The sequence below is a fragment of the Embiotoca jacksoni genome, unplaced genomic scaffold (assembly GCF_022577435.1).
Source record: "Embiotoca jacksoni isolate LCO1_2020_lvr unplaced genomic scaffold, fEmbJac1.0.p SCAF_24, whole genome shotgun sequence".
Lineage (NCBI taxonomy): Eukaryota > Metazoa > Chordata > Actinopteri > Embiotocidae > Embiotoca > Embiotoca jacksoni.
The window spans coordinates 7,229,811-7,250,248 of NW_027185375.1; positions in this window are offsets into that span (position 1 = coordinate 7,229,811).

Genomic DNA, 20,438 nt, shown 5'->3' on the forward strand with positions numbered 1-20,438 from the left:
TACAGCTGTAAATCTGTTTAACAAGAACTTTGAGGTCAGACAGAAATATGATCATTATGTGAATGGAAGTAGTACCTTGTTGTTTTGGTGCTGTCCTCTTAGTTAATGTATGTCAACATTATTTTCTTTGAAGAAGAATAAAAATAGTAACTGGAGCATTTATGATGTCATCTACACCCACTGGTGCTCTTGGAGGAAGCAATAAGTCATTTCAAAGAGGAAACAAATTCCCTTCAGTCACATATAAATTAAAAACCACACACACACACACACGGAGGGTGAAGTAAATAAAACAAATCCTAAACCACTTAAAAGGTGTATGTTTCTTCTCTTAACCATGATCAGTTTTTCAAGATGAAAGGTCAAAGGTCTGACAGGCTGACTGTACGTCACTTTCTCGCCAATGCGCAGCCAGCAAAGTTGAACTGCCGAACACAGTGGAGCATTTAGCATCTAAAGGGCAAGATATTTCCCTCAGAGCTGGTTTTCGATTTCCATAAACCTCAATACAAAACTCCAAATGAACACTGATGTCGCTTCTTATCTGCTGAGTGTGCTAACAGCCATTGCCACAAAGGTTTTTTTTGGAAGGCATTAAAGAAAAACATGTTTTTACTTTCATTTTAAAAGGACTTTTTTTTTTTTTCTTTCTTCAGTCTATAGATGTGTGAATGCAAAGTCATTCTGACCTTCTTTTTCACCTTCCTCTCATCTCTGTCATTAGTACAAAAAAAACCCCACAAAGCTCCTCAGGAAGTAGAAAAATTAAAGTTTTCTCTGGACAGACCACACTGATCCTCCATTCCCATGTTGTCCTTTCTTCTCCCACTTTCTCTCCTCTCCACCTTTTCTCTCCCTCCCTCTCTCTCCCTTTCTTGTGCTGGGTCTTTCATGTCGAGATCAGAGAAGCCTGCCACTTATCACAGGAGTCTACAGAGGCTTTCCTATAAAAGCTGGCGTTACATGCCTGATTTAACAGGGCACACGCACAGAGAGTCCTCTATCTGTCCGTCTCTCCCATCTATAGGACATCGCTGTCTCTCTTCCTTTTTCAGACACATTTTCTCCATGCAGAAATACACACACACACACACACACATATGGGCCTGCCTCAGCTCTCGTTCTGTCACAATGGGATTAGTGGTGTGATTCCTCCACTCCTTTTAAGTGGGCACACCACCAATCCACTTACGATAGACCGAGCTGAATACTGAAAAGAGTGAAGAGGAGGGGAGGAGAGAGGAAGAGCTGAAGGTGGGTAAAATTAGGGAAGGAAACTAAGCTTACGTGGACACGAGAAGAAGGGAGTTAGAAAAGGAAGGAGTGAGGGGGGAGAAAGAAAATGAAAGATGAATATGAGTTCAGTCACTCAAGATCAATTACGTTTGTGTGTTTTGAAATTTGGAAACACTTTTAAAAGACAAAATGTAACTTCGCAGAGTAAAAAAAAATTATGGGAGAACATCAACAAACACAAGAACCAACACAAAATATAACAGGCAGCGCACTTATAGGCCGAGGTGATGCTATAACTGTTTAACTCTCACAAACGAGCACACACTTACACACGTGAACCTGTTGCCAGGGTGACAAGAGGCAGTAGAGGCCCCGCCCTTCCCCGCTGTGTTTCACACAATGATGTCATCGGTTGCCGCCGGCGCCGGGTGGGCCCTTAGCCAATAGGACAAAGGCACCGGAGGGTGCAGCCTGTCCTTGTCTAGTATTTTTTTTCCCTTTTTTTTAACTCGCTCTCATTTTTTCCTTTCATCAGGTGCTCTCTCGCCCGCCCTCTCATTTTCTGCCCCTCTTTCTTTTTGACTTATTCAACTGAGTCAGCGGGCGGCTGCAGAAGTTGAAGCTTCAGGTCTTTCAGCACTGATGAAAAGTGATGCTGATTAGAGCGGCTGGGAGAATATTACACTGCGGGAGGGGATACAGTGGTTGTTCAAGGCCGGAGATGGAAGTTTATTTGTCTCTTTAGTAACCTTCCCCCATTAAAGCACTTCTCATTTTTCAAAGCAGGTTTTGGAGTCTATAGCCACGCTGGCAGCTCTGTGAGGCTGTACGGCTCCAAGAAACTATAGACAAACCAAAGTACGGGAATTAAAAACCTGACACATTAATGGTGCAAGATGAACAGTTATGGGATCACCAAAGTGCACAAAGAACGATATATGTGTCCCAAACTGCACGGCAATCGAGCAGCAACAAGGGTTGTTGAGAAATTCTGCTCCGAACTCCAAAGAATGACTGAACTTATGACATATATCTGTTCAGGAGCTGTTAAGATGTTTGAGCCTGGACCAAAGTGGAGGAACCAGCTGACTCTAGAGCCAAGTGGCAAAACAGAAGACCTGGTAATGCCTTGTGATTGTGTGTGAGTCAAGGGAAAGTTAAGACTGATCAATCCATTACAAACTAAAAACTAAAACCAAACATTTTGCAAACCAAGCAACCGAAAATTTGGATGCAGTTTGCTTGTCATTGCATCTAAAAATGTATTTCTCCTCATTTCAATATAATATGAAAACCTATCAGTGCGTTCTTTACGTTTTTTCAAAGTTTTGCAAACATAAAGTTTACATTAATTTCTGTCAAGATTACCTAACTGTGCAAGATATGGGATTCAACGCAACAAAACATAGGCAAGATTAAAAAGGGAAATTCCCTCTGCTCCTCCCCACAACCTACATTTTTTGCAACTTAATGTGTTTGTGTGGCTAAATCCTCTGAGAAAATCACCTATTACAGTGATGATCACACAGGTTGTTATGGACTGTCCTGACAAATAGCCTGTTTAGCTGTGCTGCCTACGGCAACGCGAGACAACATTTCAAAAAAAAACATTTCAGTGAGTGATTTTAGAAGGAAATATAAAGCCCATTTTACATGCAGAGACTTAATGAAATGAATCAAAACCAACCTGGATGGAAACAAGAAGATAAAAGTGCTGCATTAGAATAACACCAGAATTTTTTTTGACAGATAAACTCACAAATAGTCCTGTGTTTTTTTCTTTTGACCACCTGCCATTATGACTCTACAGGGATGGATGCCCTTTTCCCACTACATTCACAGCTGCCCAGTTACTCGCTATCTGCTGTCAGAGTCTTGTCAGGAGACATTTTCCTTTTACCTGCTGATCTTGCTTCGCCTGGTTCTGCCTGCCTATTGCTCACAGCCTCAGTCTTTGCTGTGATCATAGTCTGGAAACCATGTTCGCCTTAAGGTTCGCTCAGCCACTTTTAAGGGCGGTCCAATCAGCAACCAGTGGGTGTGGCTAAGTGCGATGACATTGAAGTTAAGCATTTGCTTCTGAATGTAGATCCAACAATGGCGACAGTGGCTGCAACCCGACAAATACCAAAGAATTGATGGCAAAGGAAGAACAATGCCTACATTTTTTTTCCTGCAATGGTCTTCTACTGACATGACATTGCACTCTGCTCACATTAGGCGAGGGTCTGTCCTATTTACAGCTTGGTGAGTTTTGGCGCACAACATACATCAAATGGTGGTCAATGCTGATTGGTTAAAGGCTGCTCCAATAGTTTCAAAATTAACCTGAGGTCGACGCCCAACAGGATGCAACGACTCCTCAAGGAGCGTGGCCAGATCTTATCTATTTGTGCACTGAATTTGGGTCCTGAACCAGGATAGAGCTTGCTCAATGAAATAAATAAAATACAAGTGAGTTATTTGTGTTTCTTTTCTTGTATTAAAAGAAAGTTTTGTTGCTGGAATTAGTTTCTTATTTTTGAGGCACTCAAATGGGAGGAAAAGCTGATTATAATGGAAATGAACATGTAGACAAACCTCAAAGTGCCTCTCAGTTTTCTGTTATCTTTGGAGTTTTGCCTGAACATGCACGTGCTCCTGCCTCTCCATTATCCTCTTTCATTCGAATATGTCTAAGGCTTAACCTTGTTTTATTCTCAATCTTTATACCATCTGATCATATTTTTTTGTGTGTTCCTGCTCGCTGTAATCTCATTTCAATGTGATGCGTCTCTCCTCTGTGCCATTATCTAGTGTTTCTGCCGTGCTTTATGTCACAAGGGAGAAATACAGCCAGAGTGTTGTTGTGCTTTCGTGTTGTGCCCCAAAGCTGCAGCCAACAAGGACTCTTCGTAGCCGATAAGAACATCCTGCAGACGCACACAGACACGAATAGATAAGAAACCATCATTTTAAGGCAACCAAGAGTGTGCGTCTATGTGTGTGTGTGTGTGCGTGTGTGTGTGTGTGTGTGTGTGTGTGTGTGTGTGTGTGTGTGTGTGTGTGTATGACACTGTGTGTGTACCAGGTCATTGAATGGAGCCACTGGGGCGAGACTGATTGCTAATTATTGCCTTGGATGTTGGCGGCATGTGGAGAGAGGATGAGATAATAAGAGAAGGAGGCAGCAGAGAGGGCTGTCAAAGCCCTCTACCTGACCCACTCACACACACACACAGTCAAAACACTCGTTCTAAATCAGATCTAATGTCCACCTTCACACTCATAAATGCACATTTGTGGTTCTTGGGTTTTGACCATTTTTTGAGCTCCTACTCAGTAACATTGGATTTGACGTATCAGTACTTTTTCAAGTGCTGTGACTTCTAGGAATGTGTCCACTGCACAGAGAAGTGAATAGTCTTGACCTCAATTTAAAAGACAATGATAGAAACTTGAACATATTTCTTAACAACTCTGTAGGTGTAACTTATTTGCACACATGCAGCTCAGACTTAACCCTCGTGTTGTCCTCGGGTCAAAATGACCCGCAGCTGTGTTCAACCAAGTTCTATTTTATTTCTATAATTTTATATTTTTTGAGGATCATTGGTGATCATTCTTTAAAGAAACCCTTACAGCCTCCTTGTCACCAATGATCCCAAAAAATATGAAAATAAAATAGAACTTGGTTGAACACAGCTGCGGGTCTTTTTGACCCAAGGACAACACAAGGGTTAAAAAGGTAGACGGTTGCCTGTTGACTCCATTTGACAGCCCCTGGTAACCCTTTTCTTGTTGCAAAGCAAAGACAGGAAGTCGATACGCCCAGCGGAGACCCCTACAGGAACCGTCTTCCTGTTTGAAAGTTGACAAAAGGTGGGGTGAAGTCGAGTTAATTCTCTTTGCCTGCTTCCCTGACACATATTGCAGCCATAACAATTGGTGTGAGAACTCTCAAACCTGACAGCAGGCTGAGGTTAACCTGAAGATACAAAGTGCATCCCGTCAGGAAATAGAGGTACTCTTATCACAAATATATTTTGGTTCGCTGGAATTGTTTTTAGCCTTCAAGTGCTACTAAAAAGGTTAAAAGGGCACAGTTGTGTGGCTGAATATCAGTGCAGGGTGTTCTCCTTTCATTTTAGCTGCCTTGTTTTAGAAGTGTGTATAATGAGATGATGGTATGAATAAAAAAAGAGAACTCAGGATTTTAAAGGTACAAAAGCTACGATGTGGCAGGTACAAATGCGATGTTTCTGTAAAATGTCATTCAAATTTGACTAGCAAGCAGGCAAGAAAGATATATAAAACTACTGGGACACAAAAAAATGTTTTTATGGGAAATAACAATGTGGAAATGAGCCAAGACCTTTCTGTGTTTCCAGTTCTTGCTCTTTAAAGCTGACATAATGTAAATTTGAACCATGGAATCAACATTTGACATGTGACCAAACCTGTGTACTGAGACTAACCATTTGTATTAGTTGCACAGGTGTGGCTGAAATCGAACTGGTCATTATCAGGTATTAAACAGGCCCCAGAGGTAAATCATTAAGGAGCAAAAGCATCGGCTATCAGTTCAGCTCTAAGGACTGGATTAATTGAGGAAAAATATTTCTTTTTTTATTATTGCTACATAAAAGTCATCCTGCACATTTTATCTCACCTGCTCTGTCTCTGACCAAGACATCAGTCTAGGATGCATTTTTGCTATTTGTAATACCAGAAGACAGATCTGTGTCTAAGAGTCTCTGTGCGACACCACAGTACCACTTTTCGCGGTGCAAATGACTTATTTTAGTTAATAATTTGTTCAGAAATTGGAAATGCTAAATCGGGGAGAGGCCTGTTATTTAAAAACACCAGGCACATTGCTCACAGTAAAGAAAAACAGCATTTTACATGGCTTAAAATCAGTTAGCTGAGCTTTAGTCATTCAGTCTGCTTTGCATACATTCAACCTCATGTTTTCTGTAATATGGAAGGGAGTGAAACCAACATGATTATGTTATTTGTCTCACAATCCCCTGTTTAGAAGATGGATCTACTGTACATGTAGTGCAGAAAAGACATATATAAGTACATTATTTGCAGGAAAATATGAGTTCCTCTTTTGTGTTTTGTTCCCATTCCACAAATCCTTGCATGTTGCTAATGCTTGGCCGATAAAGCAAATCTGACTCCGACATAATCCACATTACTGAGGAGAACTTCTTGCTGAAAATCTGCAGCAGATGATAATATGAAGTAGCTTTCTCTTCCCTGATTTTATCAAGTAATAGATGGTGAGACATAATGGTGCTAAGCTGTGATCCTTGGTGTTTCAAACTAACCTGAGTTCATGCAGACTAAACAGACTTCTTTCAGACATAAACACTGATGGAGGAAATGACAGACAGGATGCAGCCTGTTGATGGACAGGGAGCAGGACAGACAGCATGAGTCGTCCTTGCTTTTAAGTTGCACATGACGAGTTAAATAAAATTACATAAAACCCCTTTTATTCCGACAAACAAGTCATAATCTGCCTCACACATGTGTCAGATGATCGTTCCACCTAGTTTCCACTCACAAACAACCACAGCTAGAAACCGAGAACAGCTTCTGGCAGAACAGATGATGTTTCATGAGGTTAAGCGGAACATAGGGTTCGGTTCGTGGAAAGGTGATTGGAGTGGTCTGTCTCCACTTGACAGAAATCAAAGGCTGCACCCATGAAAACAGCATCATATGACAGCTCCTCATGACTGCTGGTCCCTTCATTTAAGTTTATTTTTAACTCATAATCATATTACAGATGTTATGATCGAGTATATAAAGTAGACACTGACTGCATGCGCACACTCTCTGCCTCTCTGACACTGCTGATGGTTACTGCACTACAGAGCAAAGAGGGAAGACAAAAGGCAAAGTTCAAATGTAGCTTCATGCTGTTTATTGAAAAATTACAGGATTGTCGATCCACCCACACACACACACACACACACACACACACACACACACACACACACACACACACACACACACACACACACACACACACACACACACACACACTCAAACACACACTGATTTCCATGTTCCTGTAATTAAGACAAAGTGCTCTATTAGTTCCCCATTAATGAATGGAACAACTACATGTTCAATCGAGTGATTTGGTCCATTCATTTTTGGTTTCTATGGTAACAGACCTACTGAACCTCTCAATGGTTGATTAACAGTGAAAACATAGAGTATGAGGAGTTTCTAAAATGCTTCACTAATCACTTCAAATTAAGCCATATATGAGTATTTACATGTAGCGCTTTTCGAGATTCAGGAAGGAGCAGACTCGCAGAACGGTGTGTATCTGGGGAGAAAGTGTACGTTCCCTGCAGCTTTTCAAGAAACGTGATTTTTATATGAATTGTTTCAAATGCTCGTCTTCAGGTTTTGACTGATAGCAAAAAGATATAAGCTACTCTTGTAAATTTCAGATCAATGATTTTAATGAAACGCCACTACTCAGTCTCATAAAACACTGATGAGTCATAATGTTCAAAAACTGCAGACTTCAGATCATCTGTCATCACTGATGAACATGAAAGAGAAGATTACATCGTATTTAAACAGCCGGAAAATCACTACAATGTTTGTAGTTTTCCTTTAGCTTCCCTTGCGGTCTTTCAAGGTGAAATGTAATTCATCAGACTATGACACAATGGAGGCCATTATGACATAGAGCCAAATGAACACTATCGCCAGACAATATATTACTCTTTTTGGCTACACTAACGGCTTGTTTCCACTACCTGTATCAGGTCAGCTCAACACAACTCTGCTAACTTTTATGGTTTTCCATTCGGCAAAGGTTGAGAATAGTACCTGATATATCGTCTTATTTTTGGTATCCCCCTCTGTCCAGCTGAGTCGATACTAAAAGGTTACATAAAAACACTGCAGACCACTAATTGGTCAGAGACAATCGCGACAAGGGACATCGATCACAAACCCTTCATTCTTAACAAGCAAAACTACTGTGGAGACTGCAATTTCTTTTAATTCACTGGGCGACTCGATTGAAGACAACCTGCAAAACCCAGCCATGGTCAACTGAGGAGGTGCAGATGTTCATCTGATTGATTTTACAGTAACAATGCCCTATTGAGGGGGTATATCCGCATTGGAGAACAAAATCCCCCCCAAAAAACTGGCACCAAAAACTAGTAGAGGTACCAGCTGTGAAAAAAGGAGCTTAATCCATAGTGGCGCATTGAGCTGAATGCTCACATCAGCATGCTGTTATGCTTACAATAACAAAGCAACCTGCTGACGTTTTGCAGGTCTAATATTTACTATGGCCTCCATCTTAGTTAAATGTGTAGCATGCTAACAGTTTAGTACAAAGTAGAGCTGAAGGTGATGGAAATTTTATCAAGTTTCAGACGACTGTAAGAATATATGATAATAAGCATGTGTATTAGTAAATGATAACTGTGCTACTTATTTAGTGTAAACATCATACTGTAAATATGGCCAAAGACAGATAATAAATCTCATTAAAGATTTGAGGGATTAGTTTTTCGTCAGAAAAAAAACAAGCAAAAAAATAATTGCAGAATAAATAAATTACGAAAAAGATATCATAATAAATTATTCGAAGTGAAGAAAAGTAAATCTAGAACACCATGTGCCAAGAATTTTGAAAGAATAAATCAGCTGAATCAGTTTTATCTCTCCACACTCACTCTCCATATCTCAGTCAGCAGGGTTATTAAAACTGGCCAATTTGCATCAGTACCAATGAGACTCAGGCATTCAGCTCTCTCTAGCCTAGTTTTTCTTTGTGGATTGAGCAGTTTTGAGCCCAAAGCAATTAGGCAAATCCACCAGCCCTGTCAGCGAATGCAATGAATGCAATCCTGCACCGGGCACATTTTTCCACCTTCCAGTCTTCACCCTCTACGTCTTTTTTCTTCTTTTTACTTCATTTTCTTTCTTACCCTTGTGAAGAATTGACAGACAGTGTGATTAACTGCTGAAATCCGCCTGTTGGCCTCCCTCACCCACATCCAGTGACACAAAAAACTCAAATTTATCATTCATGTTTCAGGTGAAGGGGGGGTTTTGAATGTGAGGGGTGCTATTTGGAGAGCCTCTTTTCCATGACAACAGGTCTGAGGATTAGGGTGAAGAACTGTCATGGCAGAGCAATTGTCAGAGCACCTTGAATCAGAAGAGCACTTAAGAGTGAAGGGAAGGAGAAGAGGACGGGGGTGGAGACGGAAGAATTTGGGTCGGTGGGAAGGATCAAGGCTGCAATGAGGGAACGGGTGCTGATCCTGCTGAAGATCACCTTACCCCCACATTTTTACTCACTATAAGTCACTCTGGATAAGAGGTAAACCCCTATAATGCAAATATAAATGTAGATGAAGAGTCAGTGAAAAGAAATTGTGCACAGGAAGAAAAAGGAGGAATAGGTCATTACAAAATGTAAAGCTTCCAACTCTTAGCAACGCGACATGAAGAGCCTAAAATAAAAAGCAACGGATATTTTCCTTACATTGTCCATGACTCTCCTGCCTGTCTTTGGTTTGCTTTAATTTAGTTGTTCATTTACTATATCCTGATTGTCTTCTGTTGTGTTTCAACCAACAAGTCCTCCAATCCATATGACCACATAGGCTGTTAGTTTCGACCCTCAAATACGACCTACGCGAGTGTTTCCTAAATTAGCCAGCCCTGGTTGGGTTTAGGGTCGTAGTTTGTTTAGGGAACGATAACAGTTTGGGTTAAAACGATGACCAGAACCGTGTTGTGTATTTAAATTATTACTTCCTTAATGTTGTGGAACCTTCATTGTCTTGGCAACAGTAAATGCAGTTTAAAAGAGATGTCCTAACTCGTGATTGGACACAGGACGTGAACACTGGTCTCCTGCACCCAACTCCACCGAAGCCTGCTGTTGAAGTGAATCATCCACCTACTTCACTTCTCCAGGACAAAAGATTGCCATCATTTACACGACTGCTAGAGGTCACTTCAAGGTTGTTTTTCTTGAGGAGGATAGTCTCATTTCAATAAGTGTCATTCATTGTGGTCACAATCATCAGGCAGCATGAATGAGTACTCGAATCCTAAAGTACATATATTTAATCTAGTCAGATTTCATATAAAAAAAAAAAAAAAAAGATTTCTGTGTATGAGTGTATGTATTGATTTATGGGAAAAGTACTGTTTAAATATATGGATATGCAACCCACAAAACTCCTCCTCCTTTATAATATATTAATAAAGCCTTTTTTTAAATGTGTAAAATATCACAATTAATATGGTCTATTTAACTTTGAAACTGTATCTGAGTGCAACATGTGACAGTGCCTACATTTGTGTCCTGAAAGAAAATAATCCAGGTAGGCGGGATTTGAAAGGAAAAGCTCAAAAACTGATGTGACCGTGAAGAATTGTCAGCAGCAGAAGTCATTTTAGGGATGCTTCGTGAACCTGAAGGAAACTGGAGGCAGGTTAAAGGAACACCTTGACATTTTAAATGTTTTGCTTCACTTAATCTTTCCTGGACAGAAGGATCTCCTCCCACAAATTTAAAAGCAAAGTCGGAAAGCAAAAATCACCTGGTGTGAGCATGTTGTGGTCTCCTTATTTCTCAACTACTTTTAAATGTGAATTAACTTTATTCTTTATTGTTCATGAAAATCTGGAAGTTATCTTAGCTTTGCCTGCATGCTTTAAAAACTGATTTCATTCATTGCATTCAACTAGCCTGCAAATTGAAATTCAATAGACGAGGACCTTGTCATTCACTACAGTTTCTTCTATGATGATCAGTTTGGAAAAGTGTTTGTACGGCTGGCTGCAGCCGCTCTCCAATTAGCTGCCGCTAAAGTCAGCAGCCGTTCATCTTTAAACATCTGCTGTTTTTAACTGGCTCTAATGAGTACGCAATTTTTATTCTGTTGCACTAAAACAAGGATCCAAGGAAAACTTCAATGACAATTTAAATGTACAATACAGTATATCAGGTCATTTCCCTGGAGGCTGTGCAGCTGCACAGGAGAAACAATATAATTTATGAGTGTAAAATGACTTCAAATGATGCAGACTTTATCAACTAATTGCGTGCCTTGGCAGGTTTCCACATCAGGCAACATGTAAATGCAAACAAGCACACAACATGAATTTTAAATGATTATCGACATGTTAACAAGGAACCCCCGCATGATGCTATAGTCTGCATAAGTGAACAGATGATGACAGTGACCTGATCACTCGACAGCCCAGAGGAAGACAGTGTGTTGACAGAAAACACAGAAGGAGAGCAGTGACATCGCTACCAGGAAGTACTCTGCTCCGGTGTCAACCCTTCATCTCATGCACACAAGTGAGAGCTCAAAGAGACCTTGATAACATGGAACATCATAACTGACCTCAGATACATACTGAAACTATCAACTTTATTAAATATATACTCTTTATATTAGTTATCACAGCACACTTTTTTCTTAACGACCATGAAGCCATGTCAGATAAAAAGTAAATTCTACTTTGTAACTCAATAGTCATGAAGTCACTGGAATTGATCAACATCAGATCTATCAAATGATTTTACATTATTTTTGGCAATAAGTTATTGTATGACCTTTTACAATGAAATGAAGAAAATCAATCTTGTAGTTTAAAGACATTAACATGTCACAGCAGCACAGCTGGCCCCGTCTGTTGTCTATGCTGCTGCTTGTTCCTTTTCTGGATGTGGAAAATAGGAGTTAAGAGCAACAACAGGGTGGATTGTTGGAGAGTCACGTGGCACATCGGTCGATCAGATGAGACCATGTACTGCTGGTACTGTTACTGTACAGAAGTATACTGTCCATACTGTCCCCAGATGAGCAGGAAGTGCTTCCTGACATCTCAGCATTACACATATAGAGGACACAAAGAAGACCAATGTCCATTGTTGCATACATTTACAACAGTAGTCTGCCATGATTGTGGCCATTTCACCACATGCAATCTACTTTCTCCATTATGTATTACTGCTTTATCCTGAAGAAGGTCACATGGGGGCTAAAGCCTACCCAGCTGACATTAGGCGAAGATGAGGTACACATCACAGGGCCAACACAGAAAGACAATAAACCTTTTCACATTCACACCTAGAGCCAAATGATCATCAATTTACCAAATACACATGTCTTTTGACTGTGGGAGGAAACCAGGGCACACAAACAAAACCCACGTAGGCACAGGATGAACATGCAAAAAGCTAACCCACAACCTTCTTGCTATGAGATGCCAATGGTTGAGACTGGGAAGTTGTTTGACGGAGTAGAAAAAGTGACAATGTTCGTGTGTGGATCAAACATAGACCTTTCACCCGGGAGAGCAGTGTGGGAGTCCATGAAAAAACTAAAATGAAAGTGGTGAGGTTTGGAGGTGGTTTGAAATGCGATGCCACTTCAGCTTACGTGTTGGAAACCCGCATCACCAGTGTGGTTATGTGTATATTGTTACCACAGCAATGCATGCAGATAGGTTGGCGATGTGTGAACACACCAAATCCGATCCGCTCACTTGCAAATCACAGTGCGGACAGTCTGTCCTTAAGATCTGATTTAAGAAACAAATTTAGATTTCCCCACAGTTTTAACATAGCCTAATACATTTTGCGCTGTGGACCAACGCAACACATTTTGAGACCGGGTCGCTGAGGTAGACCCTGTGAAATTGGCCAAACATTATTATCATGAGTGCCAATAAAGAGTGATATCTTTTAAGATGCTAAATGTTCATATCTAGGCCTTTTTTCTTGTAGAGACCTTGGCCTTTCATTTTAGTGACTTTAGTCATCTCCACCTTCTTCTTGTTAGCAAAGAATTCAATAGTCTTGTCAATAAGGATGTATTATTCATCCATTCCTTGTACTATTGGGCTGAATAACTGTGTGAGGACTGACATCATATATTATCTTGAAGCCCCAGTTCTTAGCTCATCAGCATCACATTGCCTTTTTGGTGACATAACAAGTCATGAACTTATAATGTACTCATGACAAGGGACAACAAGGGGGATGACCTGACCAGAATAACGTCATGTAAGTCCCAGCATTCGCCCTCAAGATATTGATGTTCACTCAAAGATGAGTCATCCATATTCACAAAGACTGTCGGTGGAGTTTTCCTCCAGAGAACATCACTCCTGTTCATGTGGTACATTTTGAACACTGACTTATTGATGAGGCTGTAGTCACAGGATCGTCAGAAGCTTCCTCTGTTTGGAAGACAATCTGTTTCCTCTGCCTCAGCTTCTCACACAGCTGACACTGAGTCCATTGGAGGGAGCTCACAGATGACATGAAACACTGGCTAAGCAAAGATGACACCAGAAAACGACCTTATTATGGTATTGTGGAACAGTCTGGAAGAGAATCTGCCTTTTGCTAACGTCAAACATTTGAGAAATGAACTGCAGGAGAATAAACCTTTAAATCTCTGCCCATCCCGAAAAGACAGAGAAAAAGAAAAAAAGCTCCCTGGTGGCAGACAAGCTAAAGCTTTCCATCCATCATCTCATTAGAGGGGGAAGTGTCCCCAGGTTTTCAACAACAAATTAGATCACTGATTGATGTATAATGGATAATTACATTCAGCAGTGCTTGAATGGTATCAGTTACATGTCGAATAAGCAGGTGGAGAGCTGCAGAATTAACTGCTCCAGCACAAGTCCTCCATCAACAAAAGCATGTTACACACAAAAGAACAGACAGAACAAACACAACTGAGAAAAAAAGGCAAAAATCAAGACTTATTCAACTGCCGTAAAACCTGATTTAAACCTGCACGGCCAAAATTATTTTAGCCTAGCTCCGCCCAACTATTGCCCACAGCTTTAGCCTTTGTTGTGGTCTGGAAACCTTGTTTGCATTAAGATATACTCAGCCTCTCTGAAGGGCAGAATAATCAGCGATATAGGTGCAATAGTGTTGGCGTAGTCCTGACAAAACAACTCTCTCCCTGACGGCGCTCAATATATGATATATGCTGGTCAGTGCCATTTTGTTAAAGGCTGCTCCAATAGTTTCAAAATTAATTTGAGGTCTACGTCCATTAGGATGCAACGACTGGAAAGAGTCCTCAATGGAGCGTGGCCAGACATATACAGTATATTCATGCTAATAGCAGGCTAAAACTATTTGGCAACTTGAGGTCAGTGGACACTAACTGTATGCAGCACTGACATACAGTATTAACACATTAAGTTGATAGGGAGAAAATAGCTAGCTGTAGCCCATTTGCATCTAGCAGCAGTTGATCAACACAATTTCGGATATGTGCTCTCTGACCTCACTACAGTCCTTCTCACACTGCCATTACTGCTAAAACCTTGGGGTTATGTGAAGCTCCAGGAAGTGTGCTGATGCAGCACTCCAAAAGACATTAGTGGTCCAAGGTGAACCGAAGGTCTACTGGTAACATGACGTCAGATTGATCATGTTGTTGTCGGGGAAACATCTGAGCTGATTTGTATAAACCTATCATCTTCTACCACTTTGAAATGCATGAAATGAAGAAAAGCAATATTCATATAGACTTTGTTGTTTGATGATGATGCTCTCCTCACTAGCAGAAAGCAGAACTCCCATTAGACCATTAAGCCATAAAGACACTGAGTTCAAATGTTTTAAAGCACTCCCATCAGGGTAACAGCAGAAAATGGGTGAGCTGACCAGTGCATTTGTCCACCCTCTTAGCTACTTTGGCCCTGCTCTCTTCAATTATACTCTATAGTAGCAGTAAAACACAGTAAACAGGTTTGGCATTGTCCTCCACACACAAGGCCAAAAAGCATTCCATTCCCACCCAGATTAGTACAGAAGCTCAAAGAATTCATGCTTACCATCGCTAAACCCGAAACACACACACACACACACACACACACAAACACACACACACACACACACACACGCGCACACACACACACACACACACACACACACACACACACACACACACACACACACACACACACACACACACACACACACACACTTCCTGGAACAGCCATTCCCATAACATTTCTTCTTACAGTATGACCCAAACAGATCCTCAGTAACAATAGGATTGGCTCTGAAATGGGTCTCATGGGAATAAAAGAACAGCACGATTTCTCCTTATTTGTACTTCCCAGTCAAAGCGGATGACATTAGACAAATTATGTTTTCATGCCTTCAAAAGTTTGTTGTGACTCCCTTCGGTAGTGATGATATATAATTTATGAACTAAAAAAGTTATGTGTTTATGTAAGAATATCTTGCAAAGGGCATGAAGTCAGTCACATTTTCTTCTGAGGGTAAATGCCTGCAGGTGCTTTAGGTGAATCATTTCCCACATGTATTTTGGCATTCCCCCACCTGTGTTCTTACTTGTCAGGTAGATTTTTGCTGCTCTGAAGTGGCAATGCATGGGACCCTGCTGTGCAATCTCAGCAGATGTCTTCATATGTTCAGTCAGAGCAGCTGCTCAATGAAATGAAACATAGTGGTGATCACTTCCCTCTCCCGCCTTTCACTCCCTCGAGAAGTAAAGTATAATGTCAACATATGAAAATTAATTCTCCACACCCACATTGTAAGAGTGCATTGCCCCTGTGGACAGAAACAAGCAAACACCTGCTGTAGTTCAGTTTGAAATATGTCATGTGTAATGACAGATGCATGAGGTGCGCTGTACAAATAATGTAAACAAGCAAATTTCACAGGTCATGTTGACTTCTAAACCAGCTTGTTACAAAGACCATAACATGTAGACAAGTTGAAGCAAGCCTTTTGTTTTTACACTGAATTCCTGCTAAGACTTTATAGTTTTAGTCAACTTGTAATAACTATGGCGGAAGTGGGTATTCTTTTTTTCTCTGATTGTATGTAACAAGGAACTCACAACATCGTTCTTAGAAATACAATAAAACACACACAAAAAAAGTCAATACATTTTTTCCACTAGCCACTGTGAAGTAATTCGCTATATTCTGTCTATAAATGTCAGTTCACAAACCAATGACTGACATCACGGTGGGTTGTCACTTGGTTAAATCTGAAGCGAGCCTGGCTCAGTCTAAAAGAAACACACTCCGACTATATATTAATTAATTTCTATCTTTGTGTTTTAGATTTAACGCCATGTTTAAAAAAAAAACAATTGAGGTTTTTAAAGTATTAGAGCTCGATTATCTTACCATCGAACAGAGCCACACTAGCTGTTTCACCCATTTTCCTCCAGTCTTGTCCTTTAGCTTTTTCTTTAGTGGACAAAAACAAGTTTGGTATCAATCTTCTTATCTAACTCTCAGCAAGAAAGCAAAAAAACATATTTCCAAAATGTCAAAGTGCTTCAAGAAATATTGTTTGTTATGGTTACATAGACATACAAGCATATATTAGAGATTGGGATATAAATTACCTAAATAATGACAGGCTGAATGAAAACAATTACGAAATATGACCCGGCTTTTTTGTCAATTGATTAAAAACTCAAATTGTGACACTAGTTTCTGCCTGTTATCAGTCTCCATCTGACCCTTTTCAAATAAAACTGTTGGATGTACTGTGGGGATTTTCTAATTTCATGCTCGTGTTCCCATCATAAGGAATTTAACTAAAACTTCTCAAGGCAGCAAACATCTTACCACAACCGACTTAACATTTATTTAACCTCAATCGCTCAGTGAAGAAAACTGAACCGAAAGTCAAATCCAAAACAGAGTAAGAACCGCACAGGGGTGAAAAAAGCAACCAGTGTGCAAAATAAGTATTAAAACTACTTGGGCAAACTTCCCCCCAATCCCCCAGAGTAAATCAAAAAGGCATAGCGGATTAGTACACTGTTGCAAAGCTCCTATTGACCTAGAAGTATGTGTGTTTATCACAACTAAATTAGGAGGCACATTCATGTGTGTATTTCATTATGAGTGTGTGTGTGTGTGTACAACTGATTAAGCTCCAATCATATCAGTGCACCTAATCCCTTTACATGGGCCTTCCGATTTGAAACTGAATGCTCAACATCCGCCTCAGTGGAGAGGCTCAATGTAAAATCTATGCATCCCGCCTGCAATCTTATACACAAGCATATACATTATAAATAAAATTAGAGCTTGGAGTGCTGACAGACAGGTGGGACATGGAGGAGGAGGTATAAAATAAGAGTGAATGAGAGGAAGAAGAAAGAGGCAGCAGGTGTGTGGGGACATGAAGAACATTTTAACAGAGTAAAAAAGGAGGGAAGGGATGGAGGAACAGATGCAAGATGGAGAAATGCCAGTGCCTTCAAGAAGCCACCACCCAATGAGTGACATTAAGCCTTGATCAGCTGCTGACACACACACACACACACACACACACACACACACACACACACACACACACACACACACACACACACACACACACACACACACACAGAAGCCTTCCACCGGGCAGATATTCGTCAGAAAATGGTTTTGCCAGGTGCAGAGAGTTGGCAGAAGTTAGTTTTTTCTCTATCACACACACACCTCATCTTATCTCCTGTAAACAGCTGTGAATTTTCCATATTTCTTCATGACAACCTCATATACTCTGGCAAAGTAGCATGTAGCAGAGTGTGTGTGTGTGTGTGTGTGTGTGTGTGTGTGTGTGTGTGTGTGTGTGTGTTTGTGTGTGTGTGTGTGTGTGTGTGTGCGTGCGTGCGTGCGTGTGTGTGTGTGAGTGTGAGTGTGAGAGAGAGAGACAAGGAGCTTGACTGTGCATCGATTAGCTCTTATTTCATTAAAGCCTCCTGTAAATACCACAGCGCTTTACAAAACCCCTTCATACACACACACACACACACACACACTCACACAGTCATATTTTATTTCTCCCAGTTCATTTTGCTTCCACATCTTGATTGTATCTTGAAGGAATGGAAGGTCTCTCTCTCTCGCTCGACAGCACTTGAATCAAGCAGGTCGACCATCAGGAACAAATTTCCATATTTCTCTTTCATTCTGTCCCTGCATTTGGCCTCTCATTGATCTCTCTCTCTATTCATCTAAAACTGGGGAATAGAAACAAACATCTGGAAGCCAGGCAGCATGAGAAGCAAAGGTTTGAAATCAAATTCACATTTCTAAAAACTAAGGAGATCAAATAAATATGGGGATATTTTTTCTATATAAAAATGGTTTATGTTATCTGTCAGTTACTTCCTCACACTTAGATCACAGTTACCAGGAGCACAAGGAGATGTCTTCAAATCATTCACCAACAGTCCAAAACCAAAATATAGTACAATATAATTAGAATACGAAACTGCAGTCAAATCTCATATCTGAAAAGCTTGAACAAGAGAATAATTTGCTTTCCAGCTTGAATGGAGAACATTTTTTGATTTGGCAAACAACAAATACACAGTCTATGACGAGGAGGAAGAGCAAGAGGCTTTATTTTAATTACATTATAGACATATGTTAAAATAACAACAAAAATAATCGTGTCACCTTCATGCCAGCTGTGGACATACCTGCAAAATTCACCATAGACCTTGGAAAGTTTTTTCAGCAATGGCGGCGCCAGAGATTTCTTTGTCACCCCATTTTAATTTCTACTACAACACCCCAACATGTACACTCAGCGACAGTTGCAATGTCAGGAGATACAGATGCAAGGTTCACAAGCCTGTCAATGTAAACACTGACTCAGAGAGCACAAACTCCTGCAGCCAGTTACCAACACCTGGACTAATGAGTCAACAGTATTTCTTTCAACAGACCAAGTGATGAATGAGTGATCATCATGGAGTCAGAAGCTGCGCCTCTACCACCAAATCCATTAAATTGATCACAGGCAACAGAGGGGGAAGAAAATCATGTACTTACCATGAGACATCTTCATATCAAAACAAAGCGGCCGTTGTTGTGGTTGAGTGAGAAGGCATCAGTGGTTTTCCAGGTGTCCAGGATCTGTTCTCTGTGTGTTTGCAGTCATCAGTGCAGGTTACCGGATCCAGAGTCCACACTGCTCCTTCACTAGTTTTTCTTTGGACATGCTGCAGTCCTGCTGTGCACATTGACCCAAAAAAACTTTTGATAAAACTTCTCTGCTGATTCCCAAATGGCCGTGTGGTGTGTTTTTGAAGAACTGGACTCTCTTTGAAATGATTACTAACGTATACATACAGCAGTGTCTCCTTTCCAGGTTTTAATACTAGTCTCCACACGTTTATGGAGAAAAAAAAAAAAAGAAAAGAAAAAGGGCCTATTGTAATAAACTAATTTTGCTAATACTAAGAAACCAAATGCCAAGTGGCCGAAAAACACCTGGTTGTTTTTTTTTTGTCTCTAATAGTCTTCTTTTTAAATTAATTAATTTATTCGTGGTTTTTTTTTTTTTAGATTATAAATTATAGTTATCACATATAACAAAAAGTAAAATTATGAAAGTATAAATAAACAGAGGAAATTTCGTGGGGGTTATGGTAAGGGTGCGCTCGTGACAATAACTATCTGCGCTCGTGACCCAATTTATTTACAGTTATTTAGCTTCCTGGTAGCTCGAGCTAACTTTAGCCTGCGAGCTAAGATACTGTTAGGTCAAAGTTAGCGTTTGTTGTTGTTGTTGTTGTTGTTGTTGTTGTTGTTGTTGTTGTTGAGTTGTCAGCTGAAGTTTGTTGTTTTGTTGGTGAAGTCCTCTTCTTCGGACGTATTTCGCGTGACTCCGTACCATCAGCAGAAGTCACCTGAGGACGAAGAATTTAGCAAAAGGTAATGTTAGCTTCATTTGAGTGAGTTTAATTGAGCTAAAAGCGAAAATAACAGCTAATATTAAATCTAACCTGATTGTTTATTTGTCATATAAAGCTTTTTTTAAAAAAAAAAAACAATAATACCTTTGTACTGTTTGGGTCTAAAGAATTTTTTTTTTTTTTTTTTTTTTTTTCCACCTCTCAATATGAGACATTATTTTCATTCGTTTTTATTTTGAATGCTTACAGATATGACTTATCGCATTTCACACAAAAAATAAACACGTTTTACTGTAATGTAGTGTCAATGTTTACTAGTAATAATATCGTTTCGCACTGTTGTCTGTGAGATGCCTTAATGCTGGTGAAGAAATTCACCTGGACACCGGATGAGGCAAACAGAAGCTCCATTATTTATCTTCTGGACTGAATCAAATTAAATGTCTCATCTTTGCACAG